The sequence below is a fragment of the Apostichopus japonicus genome, chromosome 7, assembly GCF_037975245.1.
Source record: "Apostichopus japonicus isolate 1M-3 chromosome 7, ASM3797524v1, whole genome shotgun sequence".
In the NCBI taxonomy this organism is placed as follows: Eukaryota; Metazoa; Echinodermata; class Holothuroidea; order Aspidochirotida; family Stichopodidae; genus Apostichopus; species Apostichopus japonicus.
Window position 1 is genome coordinate 7,355,872 of NC_092567.1, and position 18,534 is coordinate 7,374,405.

At 34.1% G+C, this 18,534-nt stretch overlaps 2 protein-coding genes across 4 annotated transcripts in view; both read left to right on the forward strand.

Moving 5' to 3' along the window:
• Positions 1–1,382, forward strand: part of LOC139970035 (NLR family CARD domain-containing protein 4-like) — a 545,770-nt gene extending 544,388 nt beyond the window's left edge. For both annotated transcript variants that reach the window (XR_011793895.1, XR_011793894.1), the window contains exon 13: positions 182–1,382. The gene's annotated coding sequence lies outside the window, so the exon portion shown is untranslated. The remainder of the gene's footprint in view (positions 1–181) is intronic.
• LOC139970051 (NLR family CARD domain-containing protein 4-like) overlaps positions 1–1,382 on the forward strand; it is a 73,562-nt gene extending 72,180 nt beyond the window's left edge. For both annotated transcript variants that reach the window (XM_071975663.1, XM_071975664.1), the window contains exon 10: positions 82–1,382. The gene's annotated coding sequence lies outside the window, so the exon portion shown is untranslated. The remainder of the gene's footprint in view (positions 1–81) is intronic.
• Positions 1,383–18,534: the final 17,152 nt, after the last annotated feature.

The window sequence follows — 18,534 nt, forward strand, 5'->3', positions numbered from 1 at the left end:
AATTATGTGATAGGTAAGCTATCGATCATGTTAATATTATGTGATAGGTAAGCTATCGATCATGTTAATATGATGTGAAAGGTAAGCTATCGATCATTTTAATAGTATGTAATAGGTAAGCTATTGATCATTGTAATATTATATGATAGGTATCTTTCGATCTTTTAATATTATGTGATAGGTAAGCTATCGATCATTTTAATATTATGTCATTGGTAAGCTATCGATATTATGTGATAGGTAAGCTATCGATCATTTTAATATTATGTGATAGGTAAGCTATCGATCATTTTAATATTATGTGATAGGTAAGCAATCGATCATTGTAATATTATATGATAGTTAGCTTTCGATCATTTAATATTATGTGATAGGTAAGCTATCGTTGAGCAAGTCACTTTAAGTCCTTTACGCGTTTGAGAAAAAGTAATTTTAATTTTTGAGATACCTTTTCTTGCATATTTGTTAAGATACAAGACTCGCAGATTTGAATAAGTTTTGACCGATCGGCTCTGTATAGTATATACGTTTAGTTTTATTCTTTCATTATCACAACAAATGTACCAAATTTGGGGCAAATTGGTTAGATATATATAGTATTTTAATGGCTGTAGGTTATATGGGAGAGAGAGGGGGCGGGTTGATGCCCCTTTATTTGTGAGTAATATTAATATTTGTTAATTGGCTTCAAACTGGCTTTCATTGTTATTTTAATGCGCTTTATTAATAGTTCTACTGGTTTCATTTTATTTCAGATCTTCTTTATTTCTTTATATTCCGATATTTTCCTTCGATTTATAACAATTCTTAGACTACATATAATACTTGCTCTATAATTATTGTTATATTTAGTCATTAATAATTAGATTGCATTCTATTTCAACCATTAATTAATTTTAATTTCTTTTAAGATTTAGTTTGCTTTATTTGGTTCCTCCTATTTCTATTTTATAAAATTAATCTTGTATATTACCCACGCGTAATACAGTGAATATTAGAAGAATATTGTTAAATATTATCATGATAACAATGACTGGCTGTCTACCGTTATACCATTGATTGTGTTACTCAAAATCAAACTAAAACATTGTCTCAGACATTAATTAATAACAATGACATGTTTTGTTTCTTAATCCAGTTCTTTGTTACATTATGATGATCTCTAATGATGTTTCCTCGAAGACAATAGGAACACGTAACTGTGACGTATTAACAAATGCTTTTAACATGATTGCTACGAAGATATTGTTCTGTATATTAAACATAAACCTTAAATGTGATGATCGGCTCTCCATGCATATCTTTCATTCTTCTTGTATCGTTATTTTGCTTCTTCTTATTAATGGTGCCGGTTAATGATTAATAAATATTCATGATCTCTACATTATAATTCAGTTTTTGTCGTATTTGCTTCAACCCAATTGGATATTATGAAGCCATACAGTTTACCGATATAACCCAAGCCCTGTCACGCAAAATTGAATATATTTACATAACTACAAACACAGATTAACATATAAATATGGAAGAAATCACTGCGTTGCGGTATCTGTTTATGATATTACATATTTCAAAGGATATATTTATCCCTTTATTTTGTAATTGTTCTTGGTATCTTCCGTATTTTTGCATGTAAGTACAAATATACAATGTTTGCAACAAACAAACTTGTTCCCTTTGAGGCGATCCTGGTCTCTCATTGTGATACAATTACAACCGATTCATTCCGTTTATCTGTTACTATATCATAAGTTCGTATCGTAGAATCTAATGATGAAATTATTGATATGTATAGATATTGTAATGTCAATGGAAGCAATAAAAGAAAACTAATCAGAGAAATATTTTCAACAGTATTATCGCTATGCAACATCATGGAGCGGTAATAGCTCCATGGTAACATGTAGTCTATGTACTAACTTGTAATTTTAACCTCTTACTCTTTTTCCTGTCCCGCGTCAAGGTCACACAGAAGGTTATGGCTATACAGTAACTCTCCGGCAAAACGGTTAATCTGGTATACTTGCGGTTTAGATTAAGAAATTCTCCTTATGAAAGTGTTGATATCGCCATGTGTGCCTTTAATTTAAACTTTCTCTTTAAGTTCATCCCAACATTTTCTAGAAACAAGTGCTTTTGCAAAAGATTTTAAACTTCCAACTTATTTCATTTCAATTAAATATTCAAGAGGGTATAATCAAATGATCGTATGTTCTCAATTGCTCAATTTGGCATATGGTGACCATTATCTGATTTTTGGGGGTTATTACGATATCATCTCCAGGCAGGATTTTAACGGTTGTACGTATCCCTCGTATAACTGACAGATTGTGATGCGTATCTGTGTCCATTTGCCTTATTCGTGTTGATTGTATCAAGAGAGAAGTGTATTCCTTTCCTTTGGTAACAAATCTTATTTGGTTTAAGTTCCGACAAGATGTAGAACGGGGATCCTGACCATATATTGAAATGTATTTTTATACTTACCTGTAAAATTGTGCTATGACATTCGCCTGGACTACGATCTCTGTATTGTTTCTTCGGTGACCATTTGAGTCATGTTGCTTCTATGGTTCCTTAGGTAATAAAACCTTATAGAAAATATTTGTTTTTATCAAAGATGTGTTCCTTGCTGGTATCATCATATCAAAGATAACCTAATGTGTAACGAACGATGTTTATCTTTTTAATGTTTTATCTTCGTCGAGCACTTACTCTCTTTTTTTAATGAAACGAAATATTTCCTGATTCGACTTACCAATGTCTCGATGTTTATGACGTCATATATTTATTAGTATATCATTGTTTCTCTGCTTTTCGCTACAGCACTGTGTTACTAAACAGGAGATAACAGATACAGAGTATAATACTAAGGTAGGTTGATGGATATTGTAGTATACCTATTTAGAGTTTTGATTTCATTGGGACCTCATATGTAAAGAGATGGCTGTCATAAATGTCTATCATATATTAACAAAAAAAGTTTGGAGACAATTATTTCAGTGCGCGTACAGTCACATGATCAGAAGGATCGGTGTAGTTGGAACTTCTATATCATCATTCGGCATTTGCAAATACTGTTAAATATTTAGGACGAGGTACCAATATATTTTCTATAAAAAGATGCGTAAGAAACCCAACGGTGTTCGACTTTAAAACTTCTTCGTTTCATATACTTCTTTCATGATAGGAAAGGTTTGCTAAGTCTACGCATGCGTAACACGGACGATTGTAATTGTATTTTATGTAGCAATATGTGATAAATTGGTCAAAGTCTGCTGATATCAGACATAAACGTAAGAGAAACGATAAAAGTAATTGATAGAAAATGGTCATCAATTTACCAAAGTAGTAACGTGGGAATTAATAACAGAAAATAAAGAACAAAAAAAAGGATAAGATCACTCGGTGATCTTCGAAACATTTGATCTTTTGGAACTTTCTCGTGAACCATCACTGTATAACTTCAATTTTATGGACACTCATTTCAAGCGATCAAGTGTAATGCTGTGCATTGTTGTTTATATGTATTGTTAAAGGATCCAAGCTGCCACTCCAGCTCTTGCGTTCCGATAATCCTGTGAGAATTTCGTTTTTCATTGTAAGTTATCTATAAGCCTCTTTACTTTACCTATATTTTTTTCCTTCCCTTTTTCTTTTTTTAAAATTTCCATTCATGCCCGGTGAAGAAGAACTTAACTATCCCGCCTTAAGTGAACCTGATAGTAATTACCATACTAATGAGGTTAACCCTACTCATGAGAATATTGATCCCGATGCCAACTTTGATGATTCTTTAACTGCCCAAAAACACGTGTAGGTATTACGACGTCAATGAAAATAACTCAAAGTCCGGCAACAATTTCTTTTCGCTACTCCACATTAATTCAAGAAGCTTAGGAAAAAAAATTGACAATTTGTTTACCTTAGTTAAATCACTCCATAACAATTTCACTTGTATCGGTGTGTCTGAAACGTGGATAAAAGAAGATACCCTCGTTCATCTCCTTCAACTCCCTGGTGATTCATTTGTTATCAAGGTCACGTTCAAATATGAGAGGTGGGGGTTTGGGCTTTTAGGTTAATGATTCATGCGTTTATAAAGTCAGGAATGACTTAACTGTTTTTAAAGAGGGTTGTTGCGAGTCACTTTTTATTGAAGTTGAACACCCGTGTGATACTAGTAGAACCTTGATAGGAATTATATATCGTCCTCCCATGACAGTAATTTTATTGATATTATGGATAATTTTGAAAATATTACTATTGATATATGCAATGAGGGTAAACCATGCTACATTCTTGGGGACTTTAATTTAAACTTACTTGAGTCACGTAATTATAATGTTGCGCAGTTTGTTAATACTGCTGCAGCTGCATTCTTCAGATCTTTAATTAACTGTCCGACAAGATCTTCAAAAAATTCAAACTCTTCATTGCTTGACAATATATTTACCAATGTTACTGATAAGATTTCTGTTAGTGGTGTTTTATTGCATGATATTTCCGATCATTTTCCTGTGTTTTGCTTAACGTAACACAAAATTACTCAACAAAATGATAGAACCAACAAATTTAAGCGTAATATGTCCCCGATTAATTTCGATAAGTTTGTACACAATCTTTCTATGGAACCTTGGAGTGGTTTTTTTGATAGTAACGATCCTGATACTGCATATCGTACTTTTATTTCTATTTATTATATGCATCATAACAATAGTTTTCCTTTAGTAAAAGTTAACAAACGCACTCCAAGGAAAGACTGGTGTACTTCTGGCATTGTAAATTCATGTCATACTAAATACAAACTTTATAAAAAAAAGTATATCAAAAAGCCTAGTCAAGAAAATCGTGAGAATTACATTAGATTTAGGAATAAGTTAACCAGTGTTATTATTTCGATACATTTAGATCATCTAATCACAAAAGAACATGGGACTGCATTAATTCTCTCATCAAGAGCAAAACCTCCACTTCTTTTGTCACTTCGTTGAAATTGGATGAAAATTGTGTTTCTAATCCCTGTGATATTTCTAATGCATTTAACGATTACTTTACTAATATTGGTCCAAATTTAGCCCGTGATTTTCCGGTTGGTATAGAGAACCCCCTAGACCATATGTGCCAAGCTAATCCCACGTATTCTTTCTTTTTAATGCCTACAGACAAAGTGGAGGTTTTAGATTTGTATTTCAAATTAAAAAAAAAAAATCAAGCTGCGGTTATGACGACATTAGTCCTAAAATTGTTAAATTATCTGTTTCTGCTATTTGTAAACCTCTCGTGCATATCATTAATTGTTCTTTTTTTCCAAGATATTGTTCCGTCTGACTTGAAAATAGCTCGTGTAGTTGCGGTATTCAAATGTGGCACGCGAGAGAGCGTCAGTAATTATAGGCTTATATGTTATATCTGTCTTACCTTCGTTTTCAAAGATCTTCGAAAAACTTGTATTTAATCGTTTCGATTCTTTTTTAATGAAACATGATCTATTATATGATTATCAGTTTGGCTTTATGCCTCCACGAAACACGTCTCAGGCTATTTTAAGTCTTTTAGATTATATTATTGAATCTTTTGAAAGTAAATGTCTAGTTGGGGGGATTTTTTTAGATCTCTCCAAGGCTTTTGATATATACGCTTGACCCTTCAATTCTGTTAAAAAAGCTTGATAAATATGGCATAAGGGGGGGGGGGGCTGCATTATCTTGGTTTAATAGCTACATTCATAATAGATTCCAAAATGTTACTTTATCTGGCGCTAATTCTTCGAAGCAGGCAATTCATTGTGGTGTTCCCAGGGCTCTATTCTTGGACCCTTATTGTTCCTCATTTATATAAACGACATTCCTAATGTCACTCCAAAAAATTTCACTTTATTTTGTATGCAGATGATACGAATTCACTGTATAAAGGTCGTGATATAAATACTCTTGTTAACGATATCAATACTGAAATTCCCCAAATTACTGCCTGGTTCAGATCCAATAAACTTCACTTAAAAGCTAAAAAAACTACCACCAGTATTTTTCGTCCCAACCAACGACAAATAGTTTCTTCCAACCTTGTGATTATAATCGATAGAACGCCAGTACCTTTCTCCCATTCCACAAATTTTCTTGGCATTACCCTAGATGAAAATCTCAGTTGGATCCCACATATTCAGACCTTAAAAAGAAAAGTGTCCAAAGCCATTGGCATTATCAATCGCTTACAAACAATTGTCCCCTTTAAAACTCTGTTAACTTTATGCAATATTCTAATCTTGCCCATTTTATCGTATTGTTGTATTGTGTCGGGTTATACTTACCCTAGTCATATTAATAAGCTTTTTTTATGTTCCTTACAATAGTCACTCGTACAGCCTCTTCTGTGACAGTAAACTCTTAACCATATTTGTCAAGTACTACACCTTTACTTTGTATTTAACTTTTTTTCACGACAATCTACCAAGGATCTTTTCCTATTTTTTTTTTGTATCAAATAATTGTTTTCATACTTACAATACCCGCAATGCAAATTTACTTTCCGTTGCCCATTATTCTCTTTCAAGTAGTCAACATTATGCCAAATACTCTGCTATTTCTTATTGGAATTCCGTACCAACTGCATTGCATTCAATTAATAATCTATCCTCATTCAACGTATTTTAAAGCGTTACCTTCTTTCGAATAGAATTTTATGATTTAGTCTAAAATTCGGGCCACGTCTTTGTTAAAGTTTTTTTCTTCTTCTTCTCCCCCCCCCACTTTTTCTTTTTATTATTATTATTCATTTTTCTTGTAACATTTTTTTTGGTCGTACTTTGTACCTTTGTTTTACTTTGTAAGTTTTTATTTTGGGGATACCTCATTTACAAGTTCTTATGAGCTTTCGGGGATCCCCACAACCATAGACTTTGTATGTATATACTTGAATTATGTAAAATGTTTATAACGTTGATGGTTGAAATATAGTTGAACAAACAAACAAACAAACAACAAACACATAATCTAAAACAAATGAACAAACAACTATACTTTGCAAAGAAACAATAAATCATTCATTCAATCATTTCCGGAAGACAAATTATGTTGATGGGAACTAGTTTACAACTAGCTATGTTCGTTTATTAGTCTCGTAGATACATTGATGGCTTGAAAATTTGAATCAATATATCATGAAGATCTGTGCAATGAATACACAATTGAAACTGACATTGACACACTGTGTGAATATACGTTGTTGATAAACTAATAATATGATATCGTCAATAATATCGAAATTGATCATCGTAGCTATTTGTGTTATTGCTTTGTCACATATTTTTAAGGGCGCTTTTGAATAGTGGTCAATAACATATATTAAGCATTATAACATCCCGTTTGTCTGAGATCCTATCCGAGTGTGTGTGTGTATGAAGGTGTAAGTTGAATTAAGCTCTGACTTGGAACAGAGGACGGGACGTGAGGATACTGATGCTGTGTTGGTTCAGCGCGATATACATGATATGCGAAGATTGCAAGTGTTTTGTGAGATGTCAAATACCAAGTGTAATAATAATGCACTATACTGAAATTACTACTACTGGGGAAGTATTAGAACTCTGACTACGAGGGTCAACCACGCCCTCACCCCCATGGGCTTTTCATCTTCTACAAAATATTTATTAGCACAACATTTTGTATGCAATTACTTATAATGACCATATTTATAGTGCACATATGCCTCGGAATGCACCATTTGACTTTTAATTTCGAAAACGACCCACCAGATGGAACTCGGCTGTAATAAACCCATGACACATCTCCTACTTTCATGAAACCCTTCAATTTCCCTCCGGTTCATCTCTAATAGATTCAAGTGCTACCTAAGTCAGTCCGAGAAAGTTGAATTTATAACGTCACAATCTTGAATTTAGAGATACTTATATAGACACAACATATAGTGTAAACATGGTTCGAAATGCATCACCCGACGTAATGTTTACTTGTTCCGGAGGAGGGGTCCTGGCCTAAGCCCCCAACATGAGAGTCGGTATCAATTAGGCCTACACCTGAACGGTCGCGCCTTTTAAAAACAAAATCCATAATTCGTCACTGGTTCTGCTATAAAGTTTCATTTCCAATCTATATCAGTTGGAATTTTGGCTTGATTTATCATTTCTTTAAACACTGTCATGTGTTTAAGGATGCTTATATAAACCTAGCGTAATGCATAAATATACATTAGATACACCATTTCACTTCTAAATATAATTTGTGATTTCGGACAAAGGGCCACGGGCGTTGGCTTCATTACCATGGCAGCACCCACCCCTTTTTCAATTTATACAATCATTTTTTCGCCGCTATTCCCATGGTTAAGGTCCCGGCCCCTACCTAATTTCGAAGCATACAGCTTTTACAACCTTCAGTTGATGCTATCAAATTATTCAATCCATTCATAAGATTTAAAGGGTAAGAAAACTCGCCCAAACCGCCCTCTAAAAATGGTAACTTCCCATTGCCTGCAAGTGAAGATTTGTTTTGGTCGCTACACAAGTATGCAGACAGTAATGAAACGTGACACCTTGTTGTCATAAGCTGGACCTGATATGTCCATCAAAGTTATGTACTCTGTGTCGTGTGTATTGACAGTAACCGTGTGTATTGACTGTACACTAGTGCCTAATTAACTAGCAAGCTATGTGTGTAATTACGCTGTAAGCTTGTACTACCCAAGTATGAATTCGCTCGGTGTATAAATAGAACGTCAGGATAGGTACGGTAGAAATTATCTGACGTGCAATTGCAGAAACATTCTACAATGTTGTTCAATAAAACTGTGATTTGCGATATAACACGCCCAGGTGGCTGCTAATTGCAATATAGTATTTTAGTTCTGTTATGCGTTCTGCAACTAGCACTGCTGTATACACTGTTGTATTAACGGAGATCGATAGTGGTATCTAACAGTGCTGTTACACCTCGTTCGATTTAGGTCAGAATACCGGCCACAGACGTTTCTTTGTGCACGAGCATTAAATCCCTTTAAAGCTTCTTGAAGCTTTCAATACAATTCATAGTCAACATCAATTATTGAAGGGTCTTCTGTAATTAACATTTACACGATTTCCTTTTTGGTGAATATTGTCTATATAAAGCACCGAACATTTCAAATATTAAAAAAAAAAATAGGTATTGGAACGTAACAAAACGTTCTTACCTCATGAAATTAGACACCTTTCTCCATTCATTAATATTTATCAGTATAACATCAATACTTATGTAAGTACTAAATTACTTTTGTTACTTTTGTTGTTGCTCTTGATATTTGAGTAATATTTTAACTATATCAATAGGAGCGTCAATATGGGGATGGGATAGCATCACTGATAGTTGTCGGGGAAATCTTACATTTTAAAGATGTGGGGGCTTGTCATCCGTTTACGACATTCTAAATCAGAAACAAAACTTTATCATTATCATCGTCGTAGTCATCATTAATATTAAATACCATTGGTTAAAAAACCTTCCACAGATTAAAAGGACCGGATAGTGAATAAGCCAACTTATAAAAATGTTTTGTTCTCTTTTTACGACAAATTCGGCCCATTAAGCATTGCACTATACCAGACATATTAAATAGTGACAATAATAGCGGGTGTACGGTATGGTATGGTAATATATGAAATGCAAGTATAATAAAATTTAAAATTCCTGTAAGTTTTTAAGAATTATTTATCAGTGTCATATGTTATTAAGTTTTCACTATAAAAAAATCAAAGTAACATAAAAATGATCAGCAATTTAATGCGTCATGTGTATTTTTCATTATACAGGTGAGAAAAGTTTTGGGGAAAAAATGGAGGTAAGTGCATATTTAGACCCTTAATGGTATCATGTGTCGTTTACTAATACTTAAAATGTGTTAACATTACATTTAAAATATTAATTTTACATATTGTTATTTGGTCACACAAGAAGTAAGAACTTGACTTAAGGGTTGGGATTATAAAATATTCGATCGCGGAACATTTATGGCGCTACTTCTAAAGTCAGATCTATGTTCAAAAACAAAGCTGAAAATAACAACATGTATATGACACTATTGAGGATTTTTCTGACACCATTAGTAACCATAGATTACCCTGCGTGTTACGAAGAATATTCCGTGGTATATTGTGTCACTCGAAACACTATTGTCGATTGTATTTTTGGGGATGTAGTTCGGTGGGTTTTGCTGCGAATATTTGTTTTTGTTGTGTATTTGTTTCTGGTGAGGAGAATAACGAGGGCAAGAGGGAAGGGGACTGAAAGGGATGTGAGTGTCTTAGTTGCTTTTGTCTTTATTCTGTGACGACAACAAAAAATGCGCAAATCATATTTGATTTCAAAACATCTGGGAAAAACAAGTGTACAATTAATTTGTTTTAAATGAAGCGATTTTATAATATCATATCTGAAATGTACCTTGTGTTTTTTTTTAAATGTTTGATTGGTTTGAAATGATATTATTGTTATTTCTATGCAGACATTACAGAAAGGCAGATGGCGAGACTAGTTTCTGAAGAAAGTGAATAAACCAAGTGAGATGTAATAGCAAAATCATAATTACGTTCGTAAACCTTCCGGGTACCGATACTGGATGTAAAATTATCTCCGACGATGTAATCAAGAGTATGTACAAAATTGCAACTGTAGCGATCGTTAAACTCTATCATAAAACTCTTGATACTTGGGTACATTGCTGATGGAAGAATGAACCAGAAATATTGCTTAGCAACATCACAAATGAAATAGTAGTTTTCATAATGATCATGGAAATCAATTCTATCTAAACAAGTTCAATTCTACGATATATGTCTGGATTCAGCAGATTAAACGACCTATCTACCCTCTCAGCAATGGGTCCGGATACCCTTCACAAGAGACATAGAAACGTTCATGGTCTAGAGAATAATTCTCTCGTTTACACTGACTACACAACTTTCTTTCTTTTTTATTTTTCTCTAATTTATTTTCACTTTTGTTATTTTCATATGGTCGCTACCTCGATTATATTTCCTTTTTTAGTCTAGTGTCCTGTTTATACTGTTCTACGTATTATTGTAAGCATATAGACGAAATAAATGAAATGATTAGACTATCACTTGGTATAAACCATACTTTGAAGTGATGGGCTTAGTCAACAAAATTTCTTATTATCTTGTCTTTAAGATTAAAACTACTAAATTGTAAAGTATACAGTCTGATACATCCAGATTAGTTAAGTAAAGATTCTTGGGTTGCTAATTTGTATGTGGTATGAAAGAGCTTTTACATGTTTACTTATAAGTGAACATTTTTTTTCTGAAGATTACAGGTAGCAACTCTCATAGTTCTTGTTGCTTTTCATTTTTATTTTTGAAAGATAAATTGTATATTTTATTCACGCCGATCTTTTCATTTCATGAGCCTTTACTGAAATCATTATGACATACATAGTCGTAACGGGTAGATATCGATACCATGTAAATAATTCCACGTTTGATTTTGAGGAGGGATGACCAAAATGCCATCATACAAAAGTATGAACTCAATCGATATGCTACGTCATGTTTAGTTTTTTTTTTCAATTGTACTTTTATGATTTGCGTTTGGATTTTCATTACGTTTTGAGGAATATCCCTAAATTATGTATGATGTACTTTAATCAAATTAATCAACGTTACCATCGAAAGTAAATTGTTTATCGTGTACAAAGAATAGGTGTGAAGCATTTTACAACATTGCTTAATAATATCGATATAGTCCGCATTTTGAAGATGCAATCATTCGTAATCAATTGCTAAATATTGACAAGATTGACTTAGCAATTCTGCATTATTTGCCTAGATCAATAGTCGTAACAGGTAGATATCGATACCATGTAAATAATTCCACGGTTTGATTTTGAGGCGAGGTGACCTAAATGCCATCATACAAAAGTATTAACTCAATCGTTATGCTATATCATGTTTAGCTTTCTTTTTTTCTACTTGTAATTGTAAGGTTTGTCGAATGCATTTTCACGAAAGAGAACTAGAGAAGTCAAACAATAGGAAAGAAAAGCTGATAGGAATACCAACCAATGACTTTAATTCAATTCAGGGAGGAAGGAAGGTTTACTATGGTGAACATAATGTGCTAACAAACAACCAATAATTATGTAAATTTAGCGACGATGTAAAATAACATAAAGAAATATTTGAAGTTTCCCATGAAAATGTGATATTATCTACCACCTTCATGGAAAAGATATAAAACGATGAAATAAAGTTAATACAAATATTGATCAAAAAATCAATACATTTAATCAAACTTTAATTCAAACCGATTATTGCATAATCTGGTGTATCTAATGAGATCAATGCTTATATTATATACTTTAGGAAGTAATATTGAATAAGCAAAATGGTTCGTTAATCAAATGTCACCAGTAATTTGCTTTCCTGGTATTGATAATATACATTCATTTAATATATACTGTAGCCTAGTTGTTAATTTAATATTGATTTCATTATCATTTATATCCAATGTTTTTTATATAGTCTGATTTTTCATACTTATTCTCTTTCAAATATACGGTACAAACAACAAAAAACGTTTTTTCCTTCCTTTCCCGTAAAATGCTTTATGGTGTAATATTGAATAAATAAAATGGTATACTAATCAAACAAAAATGACCTATTATTGTAGTTTCTGCTTTCTTGATATCAACAGTCTGCACTCGCTTAAGATATATAAATAGTGTAATTGTAAGGTGTTGTCTACTTCTGTGCCGACCGGCCGTGTGTGTTGTTTGTAGGATCTGCTGGGTGAATGTTCCGGTCGTCCTGATGTTTGTTATAGTTTTGTTCTCTGAAGGGATCGTTTTCAATCCGTAGTGCGGGTTTGGCAGTGATTTAACTTCCATTCACCATATCACGTAAATAATAAAAAATAAAAAAACACATCTGTTGTACACAATATCATTGCTTTTTTGGTAAAGATGATGAATGACGTGATTGAAATAATTAGGGGTAAAAATAAAGTTGCAATTAACATCTCAAGATAGGGAATTAGAAGCATTGTCCGAAATGGGAACAACGATCGTTTTTTTTTTAATGTATATATATATATATATATATATATATATATATATATATATATATATATATATATATATATATATATATATATATATATATATATGTACAGTTTATTTCTTCAATTGGTTTGAATACAAATTACATTGATGAACGAGCCTGTTATGGCAGCCACCTAGTCACGCTGATTTCGGCCTCTGGATTTATCGTTTTTTTTTATCCAAGTTAATCCTCAGCTTTCGAGTTTTTTGATTATCAATCGCACAAAATGAGCAAGACCCGTGGTAGACCAGTCGGTAGCCTAGGTAAGAAGAAAAAACAGGCCATAGAATCACGTTCCCAACCGTTGATTAGCCAAGCTATGTCAGCCATAGGAGAAGAACACGAGGACGAGTTACACGAGAGTCTGTCGGACTCAGAGGTAACCGATATTCAAGAAGAATCAAATCTAGACCTCACACAGAGACTGGAGAATGCAGTGGAAAAGGCAATTCATGGAATGTCTTCAGAGCTACTCAAGCTCAAAAAGAACTTTGAACGTGAATTAAAGTTACATTCCGAAGAAATCAATAAACTAAAGTCAGAGAATTCCAAACTGAACAGACTGTGTGCAGATTTAGGAAACCGGGTAACAAGCCTTGAGAATTCACTCGATTTGCACTCATCATTGCTTAACAAGAACGAACGTTTTCTCCGGAAAAATAACTTGCGGATCGTGAGTTACAAAACACAACCGAGTGAAGACTGCCTGGAAATCACCAAAGAAGTTCTGAAAAAAGTGGGCATTCAAGAGGCCAAATGGAGAGAGCCCATAGAGATGGAAAAGCTTTACAGGGAAGAAGCAGGCACATTCTTGTTAAACTTTCGTTTTTTCAAGATAAGCTCTTTGCCATGAAGTACGCTAGAGAAAAGCTAAAAGGTTCCGATTATTTCATCACTGACGATCTTACCTTGACTGACCTTAAGGAAAAGAGGAGATGGGCCAAGGAGGTATCAGATTTGTACAAGAGTGGGACCAAACTACGTTTCCAGCGAGGAATGTGGAGGAAGGAGAACGGCCAAGCTTATTCTTTCTCTGCCTCATAGATAAGACCAAAGTGGTCAGTTACAGAAGCCCTTACTCTCATTTACACATTTCCTTTTCCATATCGTTGGATTCTATGCGAGGAATATTTTCATTTTCATTGTTTTCATCCAGCCTGGAAGTAAGAGGCGATTGATCGATTATGGATCTGGACCTAGCTCTGTATATACTTTGTGCTCTTCTGCCTCGATTTTTTGTGAGAAATATTTCATTGTTTTTATCATCCTGGAAGTAGGAGGCTATTGTTAAATTAAGGATCTGGATCTATGGTGCTCTATCTATTATGTGCTCTTCTGCCTTGTTTTTTGTGAGGATTATTGTTGTTAAAGGTCATTAGTCCAGAACCGGATGTGCTGCCCTAACGTTCGTTTTTTCAATGTTGGTCACATGTTTGTATTTTTGTGGCCCTTTTTCGATGGGACCCTGGACACGGGACGTCTACTATTACAGTAGACCATGTTTTGGGTCTAGTTTTCCCGTTGGATTGACTTTAATTTTTCTTACTTTTTTCCTATCCTCCTTGATAATGATGCTTACAATTGTAATTATGTATATATGTCATACTGCTTCACTTATATTGCGTTTATTGGATATGCCTGAGTCTCAAATCGTTAGCTTTTGCAAGTCTATTTTGTTCGGATCCCTCTTGCAATATCATGGCCGGTGAGATAAGTTTCATTTCGTTTAATGCAAGAGGGCTAAGGCAATCCAGAAAACGTAGACAGTTGTTCTCTTATTTACATAGGTGTAAAGTCGATGTTTGCCTTATACAGGAAACGCATAGTTGCTTAAATGATGTGGGATATTGGAGTAGGGAATGGGGGGGGGGGGGAATTGTTTTTTCACATGGTACCACAAACAGTTGTGGAGTCTGCATTTTATTTAATCATAGCTTTGATGGCAACATTGTAAAAGAAAGTATTCATAATTATGGTAGATATATTATCTTGGACATTATCCTGGAAGAGAAAGTACTTTCCATTGTCTGCTTATATGGTCCAAATCCTGATAGTCCTGATTTTTTCTCAGAGATTTCTAATACTTTGCAGTATTTCCAGGGGGATTCTATTATAGTAGGAGGGGATTTTAATTTCGTTTTTAACATAGACCTGGATAAGAAGGGAGGTCAGCATAGGATAATTTTAAAGCACGTGACCAATGTATCTCCATGATGACATTTCACGACTTGATTGACATTTGGAGAGAAAGGAACCCGCTCTCGAAGCACTTCACTTGGAGTTCTAATGTAACTCATGGTATCCATTGTAGACTTGATTTTTTCCTGGTTTCTCGTAACCTTGCTAACTCAACTAGTAATGTCAGAATCTCCCCTGGTATTCAGTCTGATCATTCGTTTGTACATCTCAAGTTTAGCATCCATTCTGCTAAGAGAGGGCCAGGTTATTGGAAATTCAACAATTCCTTATTGGACTATGTGGTATTTGTGGAACTAATAACGAAATTGATTAGTACAGAACTGTCCTCAAATAATAATACTAATTCTACTATTCAGTGGGAACTGCTTAAATTTAAAATACGTTCGGTTAGTATGAAGTATTCCAAAGATAAGGCCAAAGAGCGTAGGCTTAAGGAAACTGATCTACTTTCTAAAATATCCGATCTTGAATGTCAGCTATTCCAGAATGAATGTCCTAATATCCGGGCAAAGCTAAGAAATGCTCAAACCGAGCTTTTAACCTTCTACGATTATAAGTTGAAAGGAACTATTATTAGATCTCGTGCAAGATGGGTAGAGGAAGGGGAAAAAAATACAAGGTATTTTCTTAATCTAGAAAAGAGAAATAGGAGTAATAATACAATTCGTAAGATCATTGGAGAAAACGGCCAAAGTTATTCTGAGAGTACTGATATTCTAATCAATATCAAAGATTTTTATAAGACATTATATACTTCTAACCATTGCTCCCCCTCTAGCTTCTTTAATGAACTAGATCACCCCCAGCTGACCCTAGATGATTCGAGTTCTTGCGATGGACCTTTAGATTTAGAAGAATGTTTTAGTGCTCTTTCTTCAATGAAGAATGATAAGGCTCCTGGGAGCGACGGCCTAACTGCCAATTTTTATAAAAAGTTCTGGCATATTATTGGACAAGTGGTTATTAACTCTCTTAACTCTGGTTTTCAGGAGGGTGCTTTAACGGCAGAACAATCTAGGGGTATTATAACTGTCATACTGAAGCCAGGAAAAGACTCAACGCTGCTTAAAAATTATCGCCCAATCACACTTTTAAACACTGACTATAAGATCGGGGCTAAAGCAATTGCTGCTTAAATGTGTTATCCATAAAATCATAGGACCAAATCAAACTGGGTTTATGAAAGGCAAGTTCATTGGCGAAAACATCCGTTTTGTGTTAGATCTTATTGATTATGCGTCAAATCACAACATTCCTGGCTTACTCTTTCTTATAGACTTTGAAAAGGCCTTTGATAAGTTGGAATGGAATTTCATTGATTACACCCTGTCGTTCTTTAGCTTTGGTAATAGCCTTAGAGAGTGGATTAATGTGTTTTATAAGAGGGGAAATGCATGTGTGTGTGATAATGGCTTTTCAACGGGTTTCTTCAACATCCAGAGGGGTGTTAGACAGGGATGTCCTTTGAGTCCTTATCTCTTTATACTTTGTGTGGAAGTGCTTGCTTTAAAGGTTATTTCAAACGTTAACATCAAAGGTATTAGGGTAGGGAATAATGTAATTAAATTATCACAATACGCAGACGACACTACGTTTTTTCTCGATGGTAGTAGGGATTCCTTTGAGGAAACCACCAGTGTTCTGGACGATTTTAGATTAGCCTCTGGGCTTGCTATCAATATTTCTAAGTGTAATATAATGCCTTTGGGTTCGTTTATTAATAATCTCCCTACTTGTATTAATGATCTAGCTTTGAATGTCACAACTGGTCCTGTTACTATGTTGGGTGTTTCTTTTACTCAAAATAGAAACGATCTCTTTCGTTTGAATTACCAACCTAAATTGTCTAGATTGAAAAAGTGCCTCCGGGTATGGTCTGGTAGAGACCTGACCCCGATTGGTCGAAATATTATTGTCAAAACGTTTGCTCTTTCTCAACTGGTTTTCCTTTTCTTGGTTTTGCCAAACCCTCCAATTGGATTTATTAAAGAGCTCGAGAGCATTATTTTCGATTTCATTTGGGGAGGTAGTTCTGATAAAGTAAAGAGATCGTCAATGATAAATCGTTTAGCAGATGGGGGGCTAAAGGTCATTCATATTAATAGCTTCATCAATAGCCTTAAGTGCACATGGATCAAACGTTACTGTAACGATATTCACGGTCCCTGGAAAATTTTCTTTGATTTGGAGCTTTACAAACTTGGCAAGCAGTTTCTGTTTCAGTGTAACTGCAACAAAAGAGATATAAGCATTCCAAATAATTTCGTAAGTCAGATAATTAAGGCTTGGTGTGAAATATCTTTTAATAATCCAACTGATAACTACGGTAATCAATTTTTATGGAATAATTCTTACATTCGTATCAACAACCAAATTGTGTTCTATAAGTTTTTATATGAAGCTAATGTCAAGTATGTGAGAGATCTTTACGGCGAAAACGGGAGACCCTTAACCTTTCACTTTTTTCGTACTAAATTTAATCTTCCAATGTTTCCTTTCACTATCTATACCGGTTTAATTAATGCGATTCCTTTGGAGTGGCGTCGAGATTATGTTCAGAATTGTAATTTCCCCAATTGTAATGAGATTTGGCTGGATAAGGTCTTACATTCCAACTCTACTTCCCAGTGTGTTTATTCCCGATATTTAGATAAAGTCGCTCAGTTACCTACCGCCAGCCGTAAATGGGCTAATGTGTTCAACAACTTGACGACTGAAGATTGGAATAGATTCTACAGTATTCCTTGGGCAACAGTTTCCGAATCAAAAATCCAATATTTTCAGTTTAGAGTTTTACATAGAATAATTGGGACCAATAAACTTCTTCATACCATCGGAAAATCCGACTCTCCAAACTGTACCTTTTGCGATACGCATATTGAAAGTATAGAACATCTGTTCTGGGAGTGTAGTGTGACATCCACCTTTATTTTAGGGGTTGAGGCTATGCTATTAAATAAGCAATTCTTCTTCTCCAAGAAGGATATCCTTCTTGGTTTCGGTGTTGATATAGCTCACCCATACAATTTTCTTATTTTATATATGAAGCATTTCATCTTTCAATGTAAATTGAATAAATGTATTCCTGTTGTAGAGGATTTCTTCTATAAATTTAAGTTTACAATAAGTGTAAAAAAGTACACACAACATCGATATCGTAGTAAAAGTAAGGTTAACTTTATGCAGCTTAAACAAGCCTGTAGGACATGTGATTCTCTTTTCCA